Here is a 16,433-nt window from a genome sequence, read left to right as displayed (position 1 = left end):
AAGTTAGGGACTTCTTTTGTTTTTCTACTTTAAAAATTTTTTTCTTTATCACTATATTTCAGAAATTTAATCACAATATATCTTGGTGTTGGCCTGCTTTTGTCAATTTTGATGGGAGTTCTCAGTGCCTCCCAGATCTCAATGTGTGTTTCCTTCCACAGATTAAGGAAGTTTTCAGCTATTATTTCTTCAAATGAATTTTCTGTCCCTTTTTCTCTCTTCTTCTTTTGGTATTCCTATAAAATGAACATTACTATGTTTGATGGAGTCACTGAGTTCCCTAAATCTACTCTTGTGTTGCATAATTCTTCTTTCTCTCTTTGTTCAGCTTGATTACTTTCCATTACTTTGTCTTCTAGGTTATTTATTCATTCTTCTCTTTTTCCCAACCTGCTATTCATTACATGAAGCCTGTTTCTAATCTCACTTATTTCACTCTTCATCTCTGAAACCTTTTCAATTATTTTATCTCTGTGGTAAGGGTCTCACTGATGTCTTCTGTTCTCTTCTCAAGCCCATTGAGTATCCTCATGATTGTTGCATTAAATTCTCCATCAAGCATCTTACATATATCTCTCTTGCTTAGATCTCTGGCAATGGCCTTGTCTTGCACTTTCATTTGGGATAAATTCCTCCATCTTCACATTTTGTCTGAGTCTCTGCCTTCCTCTCTGTGTTAGAAAGGCCAGTTATGGGATGCCTGGGTGGCTCAGTTGGTTAAGTGTCTGTCTTTAGCTCAGGTCATGATTCCAGGGTCCTGGGATCGAGCCCCACATCAGGCTCCCTGGTTGCAGGGAAACTGCTTCTCCCTTTCCTCCCTGCTTGTGCTTCTCTCACTATCTTTCTCTCTCTCAAATAAATAAATAAAATCTTTAAAAAAAGAAAGAAAGGCCAGTTATGTCTCCTGCTCCTGAAAGCAATGACCTTATGAAGACGAAGTCATGTAGTGCCCATGTCCTAGTGCTTCAGGGTGTGCCACCAGTGTGTGTTATGTACACTCTGCTATTTTTTATTTATTTATTTTTATTTTTTGTCTGCTCTATCCTTCAGGCCACTCATCTGCAGAAGCCCTCCTTGCTTGCTGTGGGCAGTGTTTCATACTTGACTTGAATGTGGTGAGTTTTAACTAGGTGTGCTTTGGTCTACTTGTGAAATGAGGCCTGTCAACACTTCCTCCAGAACTCAGGCCCTGTAGAACTGTCTGGTCTGGAGACAAGTGTGTGCAGGGGGTTGTGCTGGTCTTCTGGGTGAGGGGCCTATCATGGTGGGAATAAGTCAAGAGTTATTGAGAAAAGTACTCTCACCAGATCACAGGGTTTGGGGCTTGTTGTACGTAAGTTAGGTAGCCAGCATGGGTGCTGTGGTGTTTCCTGCAGGTGGCTCTGTGTTTATGCTGAGGGCCAAGGGAAGAAAATCGTGCCAGCCAGCTCCTTTGTTCCCACCGAGGTGTCTCTATGAACGCAGCCTCTCAGGGACATGCTCTGGGAAGAGTGAATACTCTTCCCACTTCGTGCCCCAGGCACTCTTCAGATGGCTGTTTCCATGCTGTCCACCTCTAGGTTGTTTGCCTGCCTTCTCTCCAGGAGTAGTGCAGTGCCCTCCAGTCTCTGGCCTGACTGGCATCTACCAAGCCTGCTGAACTTTAATACTCCAGGCTTTAATCTGGGCTGGTTGCAAGAACTCATGGAAGTCAGCCTCTCTCATTTTCCAAGCCAATGTCTTTGGGCAAACATTCTACATTCCCCTGTGTACTTCTCTCTCTCTCTCTCACCATTCTCTGTGACCATGGCTCCCTCCCTTCTGTAGCACTTGCAATCAATTTCTCCTCTAAACCATATCTCCATGCTTCCTAACTTCTTCAATGTGGTCTCTTTTGTCCTTTTAGTTGTAGAGTTTGCTCTGTCAGTCTTCAGATCTATTTCTGGGGTACTAATATGATTTGATAGTTATCTAATTATGTTCCTAGAATGAGGCCAGCCTAGGGTCCTCTTATTCTGCTGGCATCTTCCTCTCTTCCTCCCTCATTTCTTCTATGAAATGGGTATATTAAACCAAATAACTTTTATGGGCAACTTTAGCTCTAATATTATATCATTTTACTTCCGGGTTTTAAATAGCCCTGTTATTCCATGCCATATTTATGTATGGATGCATATATAATTATTGCATAATATACAGATATTTTATAAATAATGAGGCATTGCTTATATTTGACAAGAGCATGGGAATCTGGAACCAGTTTGCCAGAGGGGAGGTGTCTGGGAAGATGGTTAAAATAGATAAAGGGGATTAAGAGGTACAAAATTCCAGTTATAAAATAAATAAGTCATGGAAATATAAAAGACAACATAAGTAATATAGTCAGTAATATTGTCATAACTAATATTGTATGATGACAAATAGTGAATACAGTTATCATGGTGAGCATTGAGTAATGCATAGAATTGCTGAATCAATATGTTATACATCTGAAACTAACATAGCATTGTATGTTCATTACACTTCAATAAAAAAAAAAAATTCAGACTCTGCCTCTGACTAGCTGTGTGACTTTAGGCAAGTTACTTAAACATTTCCATGTCTCAGTTGTCTCATCTGTGAAAAGAATAGTGCCTACCTCTGAGTATTTAATGAGTTAATATTTCTAAGTTTCTATAGTAAGTGCTACATAAATATGTTCTTAAAAATGAACAAATTCTGGGGCACCTAGGTGGCTCAGTTGGTTAAGCGTCCAACTCTTGATTTCAGCTCAGGTCATGATCTCAGGGTCCTGGGATTGAGCCCTATGTCAAGCTCCACACTCAGTGGGGAGTCTGCTTGAGATTCTCTCCCTCTCCCTCTGTCTGTCCCTCCCCCTACTCATGTTTTCTCTCTCTCTCAAATAAATAAACCGTTAAAAATGAACAAATTCTTAGCATTTTACAGTGTAAAATTACTATATGCATATCTAACTGTTGTAGCCAAAGACTGAATGCAGACTAATGTCTCCAGGAGGAAATCATTAAAAGAAAATTACATAATTAAAAGAAATTACATACTTTTTCATGCATATCTTTTTGTATTAGTAAAAATTTCTATTGTTGTTGTTTGTTTTGTTTTGCTTTTTGTTTTTTGGCTAGTAGTAATAGCTAAGTATTTCTCTTTCTCTTTCAAGCCTGAGGTTGTATCATGATTAGGGACTTTTATGGCTATTAATAAATAAAAATGCACTTGAATTTCCCCAGTTAACTTGACTTTATATCACAACAGGAACTCAGGTTCAACCAGCACTTTCATTTGTTAATACTTCCAATGGAGGTATAGTACTTTACTTGAGGCAAGAGATAATTATTTTGACAAAGGAAGGATGCCATGTAGGCTACCCCACTTATTATTAATCACTAATTTATGAGTGTTGCAAATATAATGTGCTTCAGACAGGCAACTATTTTTTTTCTTCTTGTCTCACTGAGCTCTCATCCTGATTACATGAAAGAAAAAGTGTCAAGTGGTCTTGAAAAGAGGTTCTTTCCCTTTTTTTGAGAAAGTGCAACTAGAAAGAAAACAGAATTATTTCAATTTTGCTTCCAGATATCCAAAAGTCTACACACTAAATACTTAAACATGTACATATTTACATACAGGGAAAATGAGCACTCTAAGGAGTTGTGTTAGTTATTAGAACCCTGACCTCTTAGGTAGGGATATAAGTGAATGTGACCATGTTTAGGGTCTTTTTCTCTCCATGTTTAAGTGATCTGTGCAGTCATTTTGCTCCTGATTTTTTTGAAGTATAATTAGCATGCAGTGTTATATTAGTTTCAGGTGTGCAATATAATGATTCAATAACTCTACACATTACTTAGTGCTTATCATGATAAATGTTCTCTTAGTCCACTTTATCTATTTCACCCATCCCCATCCACCTCCCCTCTTGCAACCACCAGTTTGTTCTCTGTATTTAAGAATCTGTTTTTTGTTTGTCTTTTTATTTGTTTGTTTGTTTTGTTTCTTTTTTAACTTTTTTAGAAGTAGAGAGTGTGTGTGTGAGTGAGGGGGGTGGTCAGAAGGAGAGGGAAAGAGAATCTTAAGCAGGCTCCACACCCAGCATGGAACCTGATGCAGGGCTCAATCTCAAGACCCTGAGATCATGACCTGACCTGAAATCAAGAGTCAGATGCTTAGCTGACTGAACCACCTAGGTGCCCCTGTTTCTTTTGTTTCTTAAATTCCACATGTGAGTGAAATCACATGGTATTTGTCTTTCTCTGACTGACTGATTTTGCTCGGTGTAATACTTTCTAGGTCCACCCATGTTGTTGCAAATGGCAAGATCTCATTATTTTTTATGGCTGAGTAATATTCCATTGTATATATATACCACATCTTTATCCAGTCACCTATCAATTGACACTGGGTTGCTTCCATAATTTACCTATTATTAATTAAACTATTTAGATTACACCAAAATAAACAGCTTTTGCACAGCAAAGGAAACCATCAAATAAAATATAAAAGGACACCTACTGAATGGAAGAAGATATATGAAAATGAAGTATCCAATATTACATTGATATCCGAAATATATAAAAAATGCATACAACTCAACAGCAAAAACTCACAAATAATCTTATTAAAAAATGGACAGAGGACCTGAATAGATATTTTTTCCAAAGAAGATATATAAGTGACCAACAGACAAATGAAAAGATGCTCAACATCACTAATCATCAGGGAAATGCAAATCAAAACTACAATGAGATATTACTGCTGATACTTTTTTTAATGAGCTTAAGTATTAGACATGTCCTCTTACAATAGTTAGATATCTAGGCTGGTGTTTCAATAATGCTTTTCTTCTAAGAATAGACATCTAGAAAAAGAAGCCAAAAGAAACATAAAAAAGCACTCCCCTCTCTCCAAAATCTGCATCTTCCAAATCTGCTCTTAACCTAAGATTCAATGACTTTTAAGCTTACCAGTCTACAAATAGACACTTGCCTATTATTCATGTGCTTCATTTACAACTACGCTATTATTCCTTCTCGGTAAGTGGCATCCCCTTCCTCAATGCACACATATTACTCTCTACTATATGACTAGAGTGGAGAATATGTGCTAAGTGATATTTATTTCTGTATTTGTGTTTGCTTAATAAACAAAGTCAGGGTCAGTATGACTCATTTTTCCTTTTGCCTCAGTTTCCAATATGACTCAACAAGACAATATTTAGAAAAATATCACATTTTACCAAATAATTCAGAAACAGTAGTCTTTCATGTTCTGTAAGATTACATTCATTGACTGCAAGAACCTGGTCATTATCTGGCAATCTATCAATGGATCAGCAAATGTATGACAGGTGACTGGTGAGGGCTCTCAGTCTACTCTTCACAGAATTAAAAAGCACTCTTTTAGGGATGATGCCAAAATGGAATCAAGACTATTTGAGTACCTACTGTTTTCTCCAACAGTGGTGGAATTCCTTAATCAGACCAATAGGGTCTTCTGAAGAAGCCATGGGGAGTCTGGTAGGTTTTATTCATTTATGCCTGAAGAAACAGAGAAGAGCAGTGGTCAAGTGCAGCATGAAGAAGATTCTGATAGAGCGCTGGGATATTTCAGCAGATGGATAATGAGACCCCAAAAATGGATTACCATGGGCAAAAATAGTATGGAGAGAGTTATACTTAGCTGGTGGTGGTAGCAAAGTCAAGTGGGAATCCCTTTACCATCTGACATCTTTTTTTGACTTGGCAGCCTTTGGAAAGGGTGATAAATGATAGGAATGTCAGTTGCAGGATTCACGTGTCACTCCTTGATCGCAAGGAGCTCTTAACTGTGATTAACTAGCTAGAAAAATCCCACAGCTTCTAGTCAAACACAGCACAGTTGGAGGATAGAAACTGACTTGTTCTCAGGTGGGGATTTTTTTCTGAGTTCTCATAACCACAACTGCTTCATTGATTAATGAATACACATGGAGGGAGATACAAATAGTCACTGGATGTCAGTACAGCTAATGCTGAGATAGATTAACTTCCACAAAATCTACCTTGTAGGTAGCCTTGCAATGCTTGTAGATGTCTTCTTATGTGGGGTAATTTAGGTGCACCAAAAAACATACTCCACTCCTTTCTGCTCCATGTTGCACAATGATCTCTTGCCTGGGCTTGCCACTTTGCCTCAAATATCCCATTATAGATTCAGTCCTTTAAAGTATTTTGTCTCCAAGAATTTTTTTTAAATGACTTGTAATTTTTTTTTGAGACAGAGAGAGGAAGAAAGGGATAGAGGGAGAGAGGGAGAGAGAGAGAAAAAGCATGCGTGATTGGAGGAGGGAGGAGCAGAGGGAGAGAGAGAATCTTAAACAGGTTCCACACCCAGCATGGAGACCGATGTGGTGCTCAGTCTCACAAACCTGAGATCATGACTTGACCTGAAATCAAGAGTCAGATGCTTAACTAACGAAGCCACCCAGGAGCCCATCCAAGAATTTCTTAATAAATGAAAATACCACAAGGAGGATTTTCACATTAACCCATTAAGTGTAGTCAATCAAATACACTATTTTTCACCTTAGAGAGTGGACAGGATGAAATATACAAATAGAGATTCATTTTACTTTGTAGAAGAAGGGAAGTAAAGGAACATAGATTGGGACAGTCTAAGTGGTGTAACATATTAGAATTACCAGAGAAGCCAAATTATATCTTAAGTATTGGCAAAGAATTCCACAAAAGGGAGGAGTGGGCAGGAAAGATAGAAGGCAGGCAACCAACATAATAGCTTCCACCTAAATAAATTTGTGTCAAACTAGACCTTTCAGGAATCTTTCTTCATCTAGACAGTAAGCTCCTTGGGAAGGGGGCTCCTTTCAAAGAGACTAGAGTTTGACTACCAGCTTCGGTTGGGAGATCTTGAACCACTTGCTTTCTGCTCTCCTTCCTGCCCTGCCTCAGTTTCTTCCTCTTGTACAATGAGCGCAATAATGTATACTCCTGGAGTGTGTTGTTAAGATTACATAAGATATCCTAAGTAAAAGTCAGTAATACAGTGCTTAGCACATAATAGGTACTCAGTACATGTCATTTGTCTTTTTTTTTCTGACCTCCAACATATATTGGTACAATGAGATGTCCCAGCCATTAAAGAGACAGAATAACAATCCCTGCAAGACACAGCATAGAAGCAGCAGTTTGAAAAGTGCCTAGGGTATAAGGGAAAGAGATCTATTTACTAATCTCAGAACTTGTGCTGGAAGAACAGGGTTCTTTAAAATACTTCAAGAACAAAAGAGCTGGTGGGTACCATTTATCTTCCCAACCCCAACCTAAATAACCAGCCCTCCCCCCATCCCGAAACCAGTTTGAACACTCTTCACCTAGCTTGGTAACACTGAAGGCCCCATTCGTTGTTCTTCTGCATAGTTGCCCATCCAATCCAATCCACTCAGCAGTAGTCCCTCCAAAGTGACCCGTGCTCTGGGGAGAGGAAAAGATAATCACACATACCAGCTCAACTGCAACCCCAGCAGTGGGCTGAGGGTAGATATCTGGTCTGACTGCCAGCCTCTCCTGTCAATAAAAACCTCACTGGTGGCAGCACAAAGAGAAAGTCTTGTAGTTTGGGGTCACTGCAACCCCAAGAGACAGTGAAGGCAGACATCTCGTTCTGACTACAGGTCCCACTCACCAAGAAAATCCTTTCAGGGGACAATGTAGGGAGAGCACCCCGCAATTCAGTGCAACAGCAGCTGCAATGAAAGGGCTGAGGATAGGCATCAAGTCTGACCCAACTATAAGACCAAGGTAGTCCTAGACTGGCCCCTTAATGGTACAGGGACCAAAACCTGCCCACAACAGGCCAAGTGGGCCAATGCAGCTGACTAGACTGAAGGCAAACATGGCTCAGCCACAACAGTAGGGTGCATGCAACACACATGGAAAACACCCCTGAAGTGCCTGGTCTGGGTAACCAGGAGACATTGCTGTACAGGGCATTGCAGGATCTCTTCTTCATAACACCACTATTTTCAGGATAAGGACTATAAATGATCTTCCTAATACGTAGAAACAGATATAGGAAGTTAGACAAAATGATGAGGCAGAGGAATATGTCCCAAATGGAAAAACAGGAAAAAAAATCACAGCAAAAGAGCTAAATGGAAGGGGGATAAGCAACATTCCTGATAAAGAATTCAAAGTAATGGCCATAAAGATACTTACTGGACTTGAGAAAAGAATAGAAGATCTCTTCAACAAAGAGAAAATATTAAAAAAAAAGGAGCCAGAGATGAAAAACTCACTCAATAACAGAAATTAAAAATACACTAGAAAGAATATATAGTAGATTAGAGGAAACAGAAAAACAGATTAGTGAGTTAGAAGACAAGATAATAGAAGCCAACCAAGCCAAAAGGCAAAAAGAAGAAAAAGAAAAAGAATAGTGAAAAATGAGAATAAGTTAAGGGAACTCAGCAACATCATCAATTGTAATGACATTGGCATTATAGGGATTTCAGAAGGAAAAGAAAGAGAAAGGGGGCAGAAAATTTACTTGAAAAAATAATAGCTGAAATAAACCCTAATCTGGGGAAAGAAACAGACATCCAGATTCAGAAATCACAGAAAGCTACCAACAAAAGGAAGCCAAGGAGGTTTGCACCAAGGCACATAATAATTAAAATGGCAAAATTGATAAAGAGTTTTAAAGGGAGCAAGAGAAAAAAAAAAGTGTGGGAAACAGAACGCCACAACGACCACTGGTGCATGTTTGATCAGACTCCAAGATCTCTGAGAAAACTCGAGATTGCAGGGTTAAAAATAACCCTAAAGGATCAGAGTGGAATGCCCTTGGGATGTGTGTGGTCTCTTCTAAAGTACACAGCAGAAGATGTTTTGTAGATAAGAAGCCAGCTGTAAATAGCACACTGTGCATTCCTTTCTTTGTTCTCTTATCCTGTGTTAAGGTCCCAGTACAATGGTGTTTACAATTAATTGATTACAGCCAGTTACAGATTTCTTTACTCCTTCTCCACTCCCACTGCTTCACTTAACTAACCCTGTGTACGTGGAAGAATGTGCCTTACTAAGCCCCTGCTGTAAATCATTATAGACCTATGTCATTGTAGAAGGTATATTAGATTATGGAAAATAAACCTCGGGGCCTTGGGCTGTTTGCTCAGGGTCCCCTCTGTGTCGCTATACTGTCGTCTCTTTTTCTCAGTTCCTTCGCCACCCCAGGTCCCCGACTCTCAGAGGTCGACAAGTGGTGCCCAAACAGGGACCTGAAGCCCCCGTCAAGGAGTGATCGGCCAGCGATAGGAACCTTACAGAAGGTGGTAAGTAGGAAAGTTTATTACAGGGTTATGGGGCAATCAAATTCAAAAGCATCAGGTTTTGCTGCATTAATCATTTTCTTAAAGAATATGGAGCTAAAGTTACTAAGCAGCACATAGAAAAATGTTTGGAAACAGTAGTTGAATATAATCCTTGGTTTCCAGAAAAAGGCTCCTTATATGAGGAGACTTGGGTCCAAGTGAAAAATAATGTCTTGAAGGCCATGAGACAGGGTGAAACGATTCCCCTTGATTTCTGGCCCATTTGGGCTTTAGTAGGAGTGGTGATCAATACTATGGAAACTGGGGATAAGTTATCCCCGGCCGAGGTTGTTAAAGAAACTACCAACTCTTTACATACACATGAATTAGACAATGAGACTTTAGAAAAGGCTAAGACTGAAAGTAAAAAAATTTTCGCGGCTTCACAGTCCCGGCTGTCACCCACAGCCCCTCCACTTTTAACGGAGGACCCCACCAAAGATGATCAACCTCCTTCCACAGTAGATTTATTTCTTCTTAAAAGATCCTCCCTAGCTCTCTCACCTCTCAAAAAGGAACTGCGACGGCAAGGGGCTAATGATCTATTTATGGCTTTTCCCATAGACAGAACACAAGCTGCTGGTCCGTCTATGAGGGATTAGATTTAAATGCTTTAAGGGAACTAAAGAAGGCTTGCCACTCGTATGGACCCACAGCCCCTTACACTATAGAGATTTTGAAAGCTTGGGCAAATTCTGGGGAATGGATCCCTCATGATTGGCATATGGTTGCATGGGCTTGCCTTAAGCCACAGGATTTATTACAACAGAAAATGTGGTTATCCGATGCCGCCTATATGAAAGCCCGGGTGAATCGGGCTAACCCAGCCATGCATCATATTTCTTTTGAAATGCTCACTGGCTCTGGCCCCTTTTCAGATGTTCGAGAGCAGTTGGTTAACACTCCGCCTGTAGCCACAGTGCAAGTATCTGAAATCACCCTCGCAGCTTGGGGAAAGCTAACCCCTTCAGGGGAAATGGGGCAAAGTTATATAAAAATTGTGCAAGGCCCTACAGAAGCATATACTGATTTTATTTCTCAGCTCGAAATGGCTATTGACCGCCAAGTCGATAATAAACCTGCTAAAGAGCACTTGCTAAGACAGCTTGCTTTTGAAAATGCTAATGAGGACTGCCAAGGGGCCATCTGGCCACATAGAGAAACAGCAAACATTCTCGATTATCTTCGTCTAAGTAGAAATATTGGCACTCTTACACATCAAGCTCAGATAGCCTCCCTTCAGCTCATGGCCCTACAAAAACAACAGGATATAAAATGTTATAATTGTGGAAATATAGGACATGTCAAGAAGGAATGCCATAAAGCCCCAAAACCTAGAGCCAGTTCTCCCTTTAATACCGCCCCTAGCCTCTGCCTTTGTTGTGGCAAAGGCAAACATTGGGCCAAGGAATGCAAATCCAGTTTTGACAGGCAAGGTAACCCACTCCCATTAAGGTCGGGAAACGGGATGCATGGCCACCTCCGGGCCCCGAAAAACAACGGGGGATTCAATATATCACCTCTCCAGGAGCAACTTCCTGCTGTGCACATAAACCCTCTGTGTTATCACTCGGTCCCACCACCCAGGGAAGTGTTGCAGTAGATTTAACCACTCCTTTTACGGTAAGTCTTCACGCTGGTCTCAGGCCTCAAAAAATACCCACGGGTTATTACGGACCTTTACCAAGAGGAACCATGGGTCTTGTGCTAGGAAGATCTAGCCTAAATCTTAAAGGAATCCAGGTGATGACTAGAGTAATAGATTCTGACTATGAGGGAGAAATAATGGTGGTCACACAGACTCGGGTTCCTTGAACCTTTAAGGGAGGAGATAGAATTGTTCAGTTATTATTATTGCCCTATGTACAAATTGGTCAGTCCCAACAGATCAGAGGAGGAGGATTTGGTAGTACTGATCCTCTCATGGTTAAATGGGCTTCATTATTGACTCAGCCTGATCGTCCCTCTATGACTCTTAAAATTAGAGGAAAGACTTTCTCAGGTCTAGTAGACTCTGGAGCCGATATTTCAGTAATAGCCTCCCAGCATTGGCCTAATACCTGGCCCACGCAAGCAACCTCTAATTCCATAGAAGAAATAGGTTTTGTGATGGCAGAAGAAATTTGACAAAGTGGTGTGCCACTTAAATGTGAGGGACCAGATGGATTAGAAGGAGTTATCCAGCCTTTCATCTTAAATATCCCCATTAATCTTTGGGGAAGGGATCTCTTGCAACAATGGGGAGCCGAGCTAATCATCCCCCCAAGTCAACCAGCTAATCAAATCATGACAAAAATGGGCTATAAGCCAGGACAGGGCTTAGGCAGACAACGTCAAGGAATAAAGGAACCTATCATTGCCCAAGGACAAACTCATAGGGCTGAACTCGGTTACCCCTTTTTCCAGAGGCCATTGAGGAAAAGAGGCCTGCCCCTATTAAAATAACATGGACTCCTCAATGGCCCCTTCCGATAGAAAAATTGCAGGCCTTAGAGCAAATTGCTCAAGAGCAATTGCAGGCAGGACATATAGAGCCTTCTCAATCTCCTTGGAACGCTCCTGTTTTTGTTATCAGAAAGAAATCAGGTAAGTGGAGGCTCTTAATAGACTTTCAGAATGTTAATCCCATCATGGAGCCTTTGGGTGCCTTGCAGCCTGGGTTACCCTCTCCTACAGCCATTCCCAAACAATGGCCATTGATAATAATAGATCTTAAGGATTGTTTCTATACTATAGCCATTCACCCTGAGGATAAGGAGAGATTTGCCTTTTCTATTCCCAGCACTAACAATAAGGAACCAATGAGACGATATTAATGGACAGTTTTGTCACAGGGCATGACTAATTCTCCTTCCATGTGTCAGTATTATGTTGGCCAGGTCCTCAGACCTGTAAGAGATGACTATCCTCGATCCTTTATCATTCATTATACAGATGATATTTTGCTAGCGTCACAAACTGAAACCGAATTACAAGATGTGTATCTGGCCACTTCCCAACATTTGACTTCCACCGGTCTCTTAATAGTCCCAGAGAAAATCCAGACAACTACTCTGGCTTCTTATCTAGGCACTGTGGTAGATAGAACCACAGTGAAACCTCAAACAATGCAAATTCGTAGGGATACCCTCCTTACACTTAATGATTTTCAGAAACTCCTAGATGTTAATTGGATTCACCCTCTCCTAGGGATCCCAACTTATAAATTACAAAATTTATTTAACACTTTACAAGGTGATTCTGCTTTAGATAGTCCTCGCACTCTATCCTCAGAAGCAGAGGCCGAACTGCAGTTTGTTGAGGAATGATTAAAAACTGCCTTTGCTTACAGGTATGATGATTCTCTCCCCGTGCTTCTTATTTTCCCTACCCCTCATTCTCCGACTGGTGTCATAGCACAAAAAGATGAACCTCTCGAATGGGTGACTTTACATACAAAAACTTCTTGAACTGTTACTCCATATCTATCTCTTGTCGCTTCACTCATTCTCCAAGGACGAAAGCATTCTATTCAAATTCTTGGTTTTGACCCAGCGCTCATTGTTTTACTTATCTCTTCCACATCTTTTAAGGAAGTTTTTCCCTTCTCTACTGATCTGCAAATATCTCTTGCTGATTATACTGGGCACATAGGTTTCCACTATCCATCAGGTAAACTATGGGACTTCCTAAAGTGCACTGCCTGCATTATAAATCACGTAGTTTGTAACTCCCCAGTACCCTCAGCTCCTACATACTTTATTGATGGTTCTTCCTCCAAGCATGCCAGAATCTGGGGTCCTGCTATTCAGCGCCCCATAAAAACCCTTTCTGCTCAACAGGTTGAACTTCCAGCTTTATTGTTCTTATTGCAGAACGTTCATTATCCTATAAATATCGTATCTGATTCTGCTTACATAGTTGGCATTGTTGTGCCTTTGGAAACAGCTCTTATTTTCACAACTCACTCTATCATTAACACTTTGCTTCAGGAATTACAGTTAGAAATTCAATCTCGAACTCACCTTTTGTTCATTACTCATATCCGCTCTCATTCTAACCTCCCTGGACCTCTTACACAGGGAAATCAGTCTGCTGATTTATTGGCTACTCCTATTTTTGAAACTCCACAAGCAGAACATGCCCATCTTCATACCAACGCCAACTGCCTTCATTCACACTATAAAATACCCTTGCGCTCTGCCAGGCAAATAGTCTCTTCCTGTCCTATTTGTTGACCTCTACATTTAACTGAGCATCCAGCAGGCATCAATCCCAGAGGCACAGCTCCTGACTGTATTTGGCAAATGGATGTTACTCATTTTCCCCCTTTTGGATGCCTCTCATATATTCATGTCACAATAGACACTTTTTCAGGATTTCTTCATTCTACTCCTTTGACAGGGGAAAAGTCTGGGCATGTCATTTCTCATTTGCTTGAATGTTTTGCTATTATGGGGTTACTTACTTGTATCAAGACAGACAATGGCCCAGCATATACTAGCAAAAAAGTATGAGAATTCCTTGCAGAATGGTAAATACAGCATATCACAGGTATTCCCTATAATCCTCAAGGACAAGCTGTAGTAGAAAGGGTGCATGCCACCATTAAAAAACAACTCTGTAAAACTACGTCTAAAAAGAAAGGGGGAATCTCCCCCCGAGACGTCATGGCACAAACCTTATTTATTTTAAATTTTTTAAATTTTCCCCAAAGCAAACCATATACTAGAGCTGACAAACATTTCTTGCCAGCCTCAATCTCAACTCAGGATGTACCCATGTGGATAAAAAATGAGGAAAATAATTGGTTGTCCGGGAAATTAATTACCCGAGGCCCTGGTTATGTTTGTGTTATTCCAGATGGATCCAGTTTAGCAATTTGGATACCTCTTCAGAAAGTCCGGCCCAGGACTGGCAATAGAGACAACAGAAGAGGTCTCTCAGCTGCTGCAGGGATTGACTACCCAACCCCCTGTCTGAGAGATGGCAACATTCTCCTTGAAGAGACCTCAAAAACAAAAATTGTCCCCGACAACACCCCCAACTTGGGGGCAACTGAAGACCTTCACTCAGAGGGTGGAGCGAGTCCTGGAGATGACCAGATCTACCAAAACCCCTGAACATTTGTTCCTGGCTATGTTAGCAGTGGTGACATGTGCCTCCGTGGTAGGTGAAAAACATGCCTACTTGGGCATATGTACCCCATCTTCCCTTGTTGCATCTAGTTGAATGGACAGAATATGGACCTACTGTTTTTACAAATGACTCTACTTATCTCCCAGCACCTTGGTCCTCTGTACCCCCATCTAAACCAGAAGAAGAAAGGACTCTTATGAATATCTCTTTAGGATTTGAAACATTACCCTTATGCTTGGGACAGAAAAAAATATGTCTTCCCCTTCACTGACAAACTTGGGCCCATATCCTTCCCCCGACCAAATCATACAGAACCTTGATGGGAATAATGACCACTTTATCATTTAATTTTAGTGAGGTCAACACAACTAGCACACTGGGAAAATTTGATGATCCTGTCTGTACTACAATCTCCTATAAACATTATGTTTTTGAGCCTATATACTGGTCCCACTGCAGGGGACCCCATGGAAAAATCCTTATGTTAAATAATAGAATGGTGGCAGATTGGGGCCCACATGGGAAGTTTTTAAATAACTGTTCTGAGGATGTGAATAGCACCATATGTGATTACATTACTAATATTAGGTGGAATCACACTGACCATGGTACTTATACCCATCATCATACTAAAGGGTTAATGACATGGCATGAAGGAGGACTGGCACCTCCTTGGCCTCATTTGGTAACTGATAAAGACCATGTGGGGCCAGAACACTGGGATCTTTGGAAGCTCCCAGCTGCACTGGCATCCTTATATTTTTATGCAGGAAATTTCTCAGGGACATCTCAGTCTTCGAGTGATTATTGGTTTACTTACAATTCTTTGATATCCATACAAGCTTGTGTTCATTTACCTTATCTCATCGCAATAGGAGAAATAGAAGTTAACTATATTATGAGGAACATTGATTGTCCCAACTGCCGGTTGTATACTTGTTTTAATCATTACCATCCCTTTCAACAGCAGTATGGATTCCATCCTTCTTCTCCAGGACCATATGGGGGTCTGGATCCCGGTAAATCTCACAATAGGTTGGGAAGAAAACCCTGTTGAAGGTCTCTTGTCAAAAATGTTGAGTGAGTTACTTTCCCGCAGGCAACGTTTCGTAGCTACACTAGTACTTGTCATTCTGGGGCTGATTGGTATTGCCACAACAGCAGCAATAGCTGGGGTGGCCCTGCAAACGTCCTTGCAGACTCACAACTTTGTCAAAGCCTGGCAAGAAAAATCACACAACCTCTGGCTCATGCAAACCAAACTGTATAAAGAATTACAATTGAAGGTTAGCGAATTGGAACAAGGATGGGGGATCAACTTATTTACATACAACAGCAAGTTTTTCTTAAGTGTGATTGGAATACCAGTTCAGTCTGCGTGACTCCCTATCCCTTTAATGCTTCCAAACACACTTGGGAACAAATTAAATATCACTTACAAGACATCCGTGGTGGGCGCCTGGGTGGCTCGGTTGGTTAAACAACTGTCCTTCCTGGAGTCCCGAGATCGAGTCCCACATCAGGCTCCCTGCCCAGCAGGGAGTCTGCTTCTCCCTCTGACCCTCTTCCCTCTCGTGCTCTCTATCTCATTCTCTCTCTCAAATAAATAAATAAATTCTTAAAAAAAAAGACATCCGTGGTAATTTATCCCTAGACATTCAGACTCTACAACAAGAGATGTTTGAGACCTTTAAAAATGCCTTCCCAGGGTGCCTGGGTGTCTCAGTTGTTTAAGCAACTGCCTTCGGCTGAGGTCATGATCCCGGAGTCCTGGGATCAAGTCCCACATCAGGCTCCCGGCTCAACGGGGAGCCTGCTTCTCCCTCTGACCTTCTCCCCTCTCATGCTGTTTCTCTCTCAAATAAATAAATAAAATCTTTAAAAAAAAATGCCTTCCCAAAAAATCAATATGGGCAACTAGCTTCTGATATCGCTTATGTGCTGGAAGGTCTGG

At 40.9% G+C, this 16,433-nt stretch overlaps 1 protein-coding gene across 16 annotated transcripts in view; it reads right to left on the bottom strand.

The window, feature by feature from the left end:
- Window positions 1-16,433, bottom strand: part of GPR174 (G protein-coupled receptor 174) — a 181,061-nt gene that overhangs the window by 40,226 nt on the left and 124,402 nt on the right. For 8 of the 16 annotated variants that reach the window (XM_073880907.1, XM_073880903.1, XM_073880901.1 and 5 more), the window contains one exon: window positions 5,439-5,531. The exons of 2 other annotated variants lie outside the window; for them this stretch is intronic. The gene's annotated coding sequence lies outside the window, so the exon portion shown is untranslated. Of the gene's footprint in view, window positions 1-5,434; window positions 5,532-6,034; window positions 7,308-7,363; window positions 7,464-16,433 lie in introns of those variants that run through there. 6 more of the 16 variants (XM_073880904.1, XM_073880913.1, XM_025880858.2 and 3 more) reach the window with 3 other exon arrangements.

This window comes from Callorhinus ursinus, unplaced genomic scaffold (genome assembly GCF_003265705.2).
Source record: "Callorhinus ursinus isolate GAN/ISIS: 27379988/994484 unplaced genomic scaffold, GSC_fseal_2.0 scaffold40, whole genome shotgun sequence".
NCBI lineage: Eukaryota > Metazoa > Chordata > Mammalia > Carnivora > Otariidae > Callorhinus > Callorhinus ursinus.
Note: the sequence above shows the minus strand (reverse complement) of the source record. Positions and strands in the feature narration are given on the sequence as shown.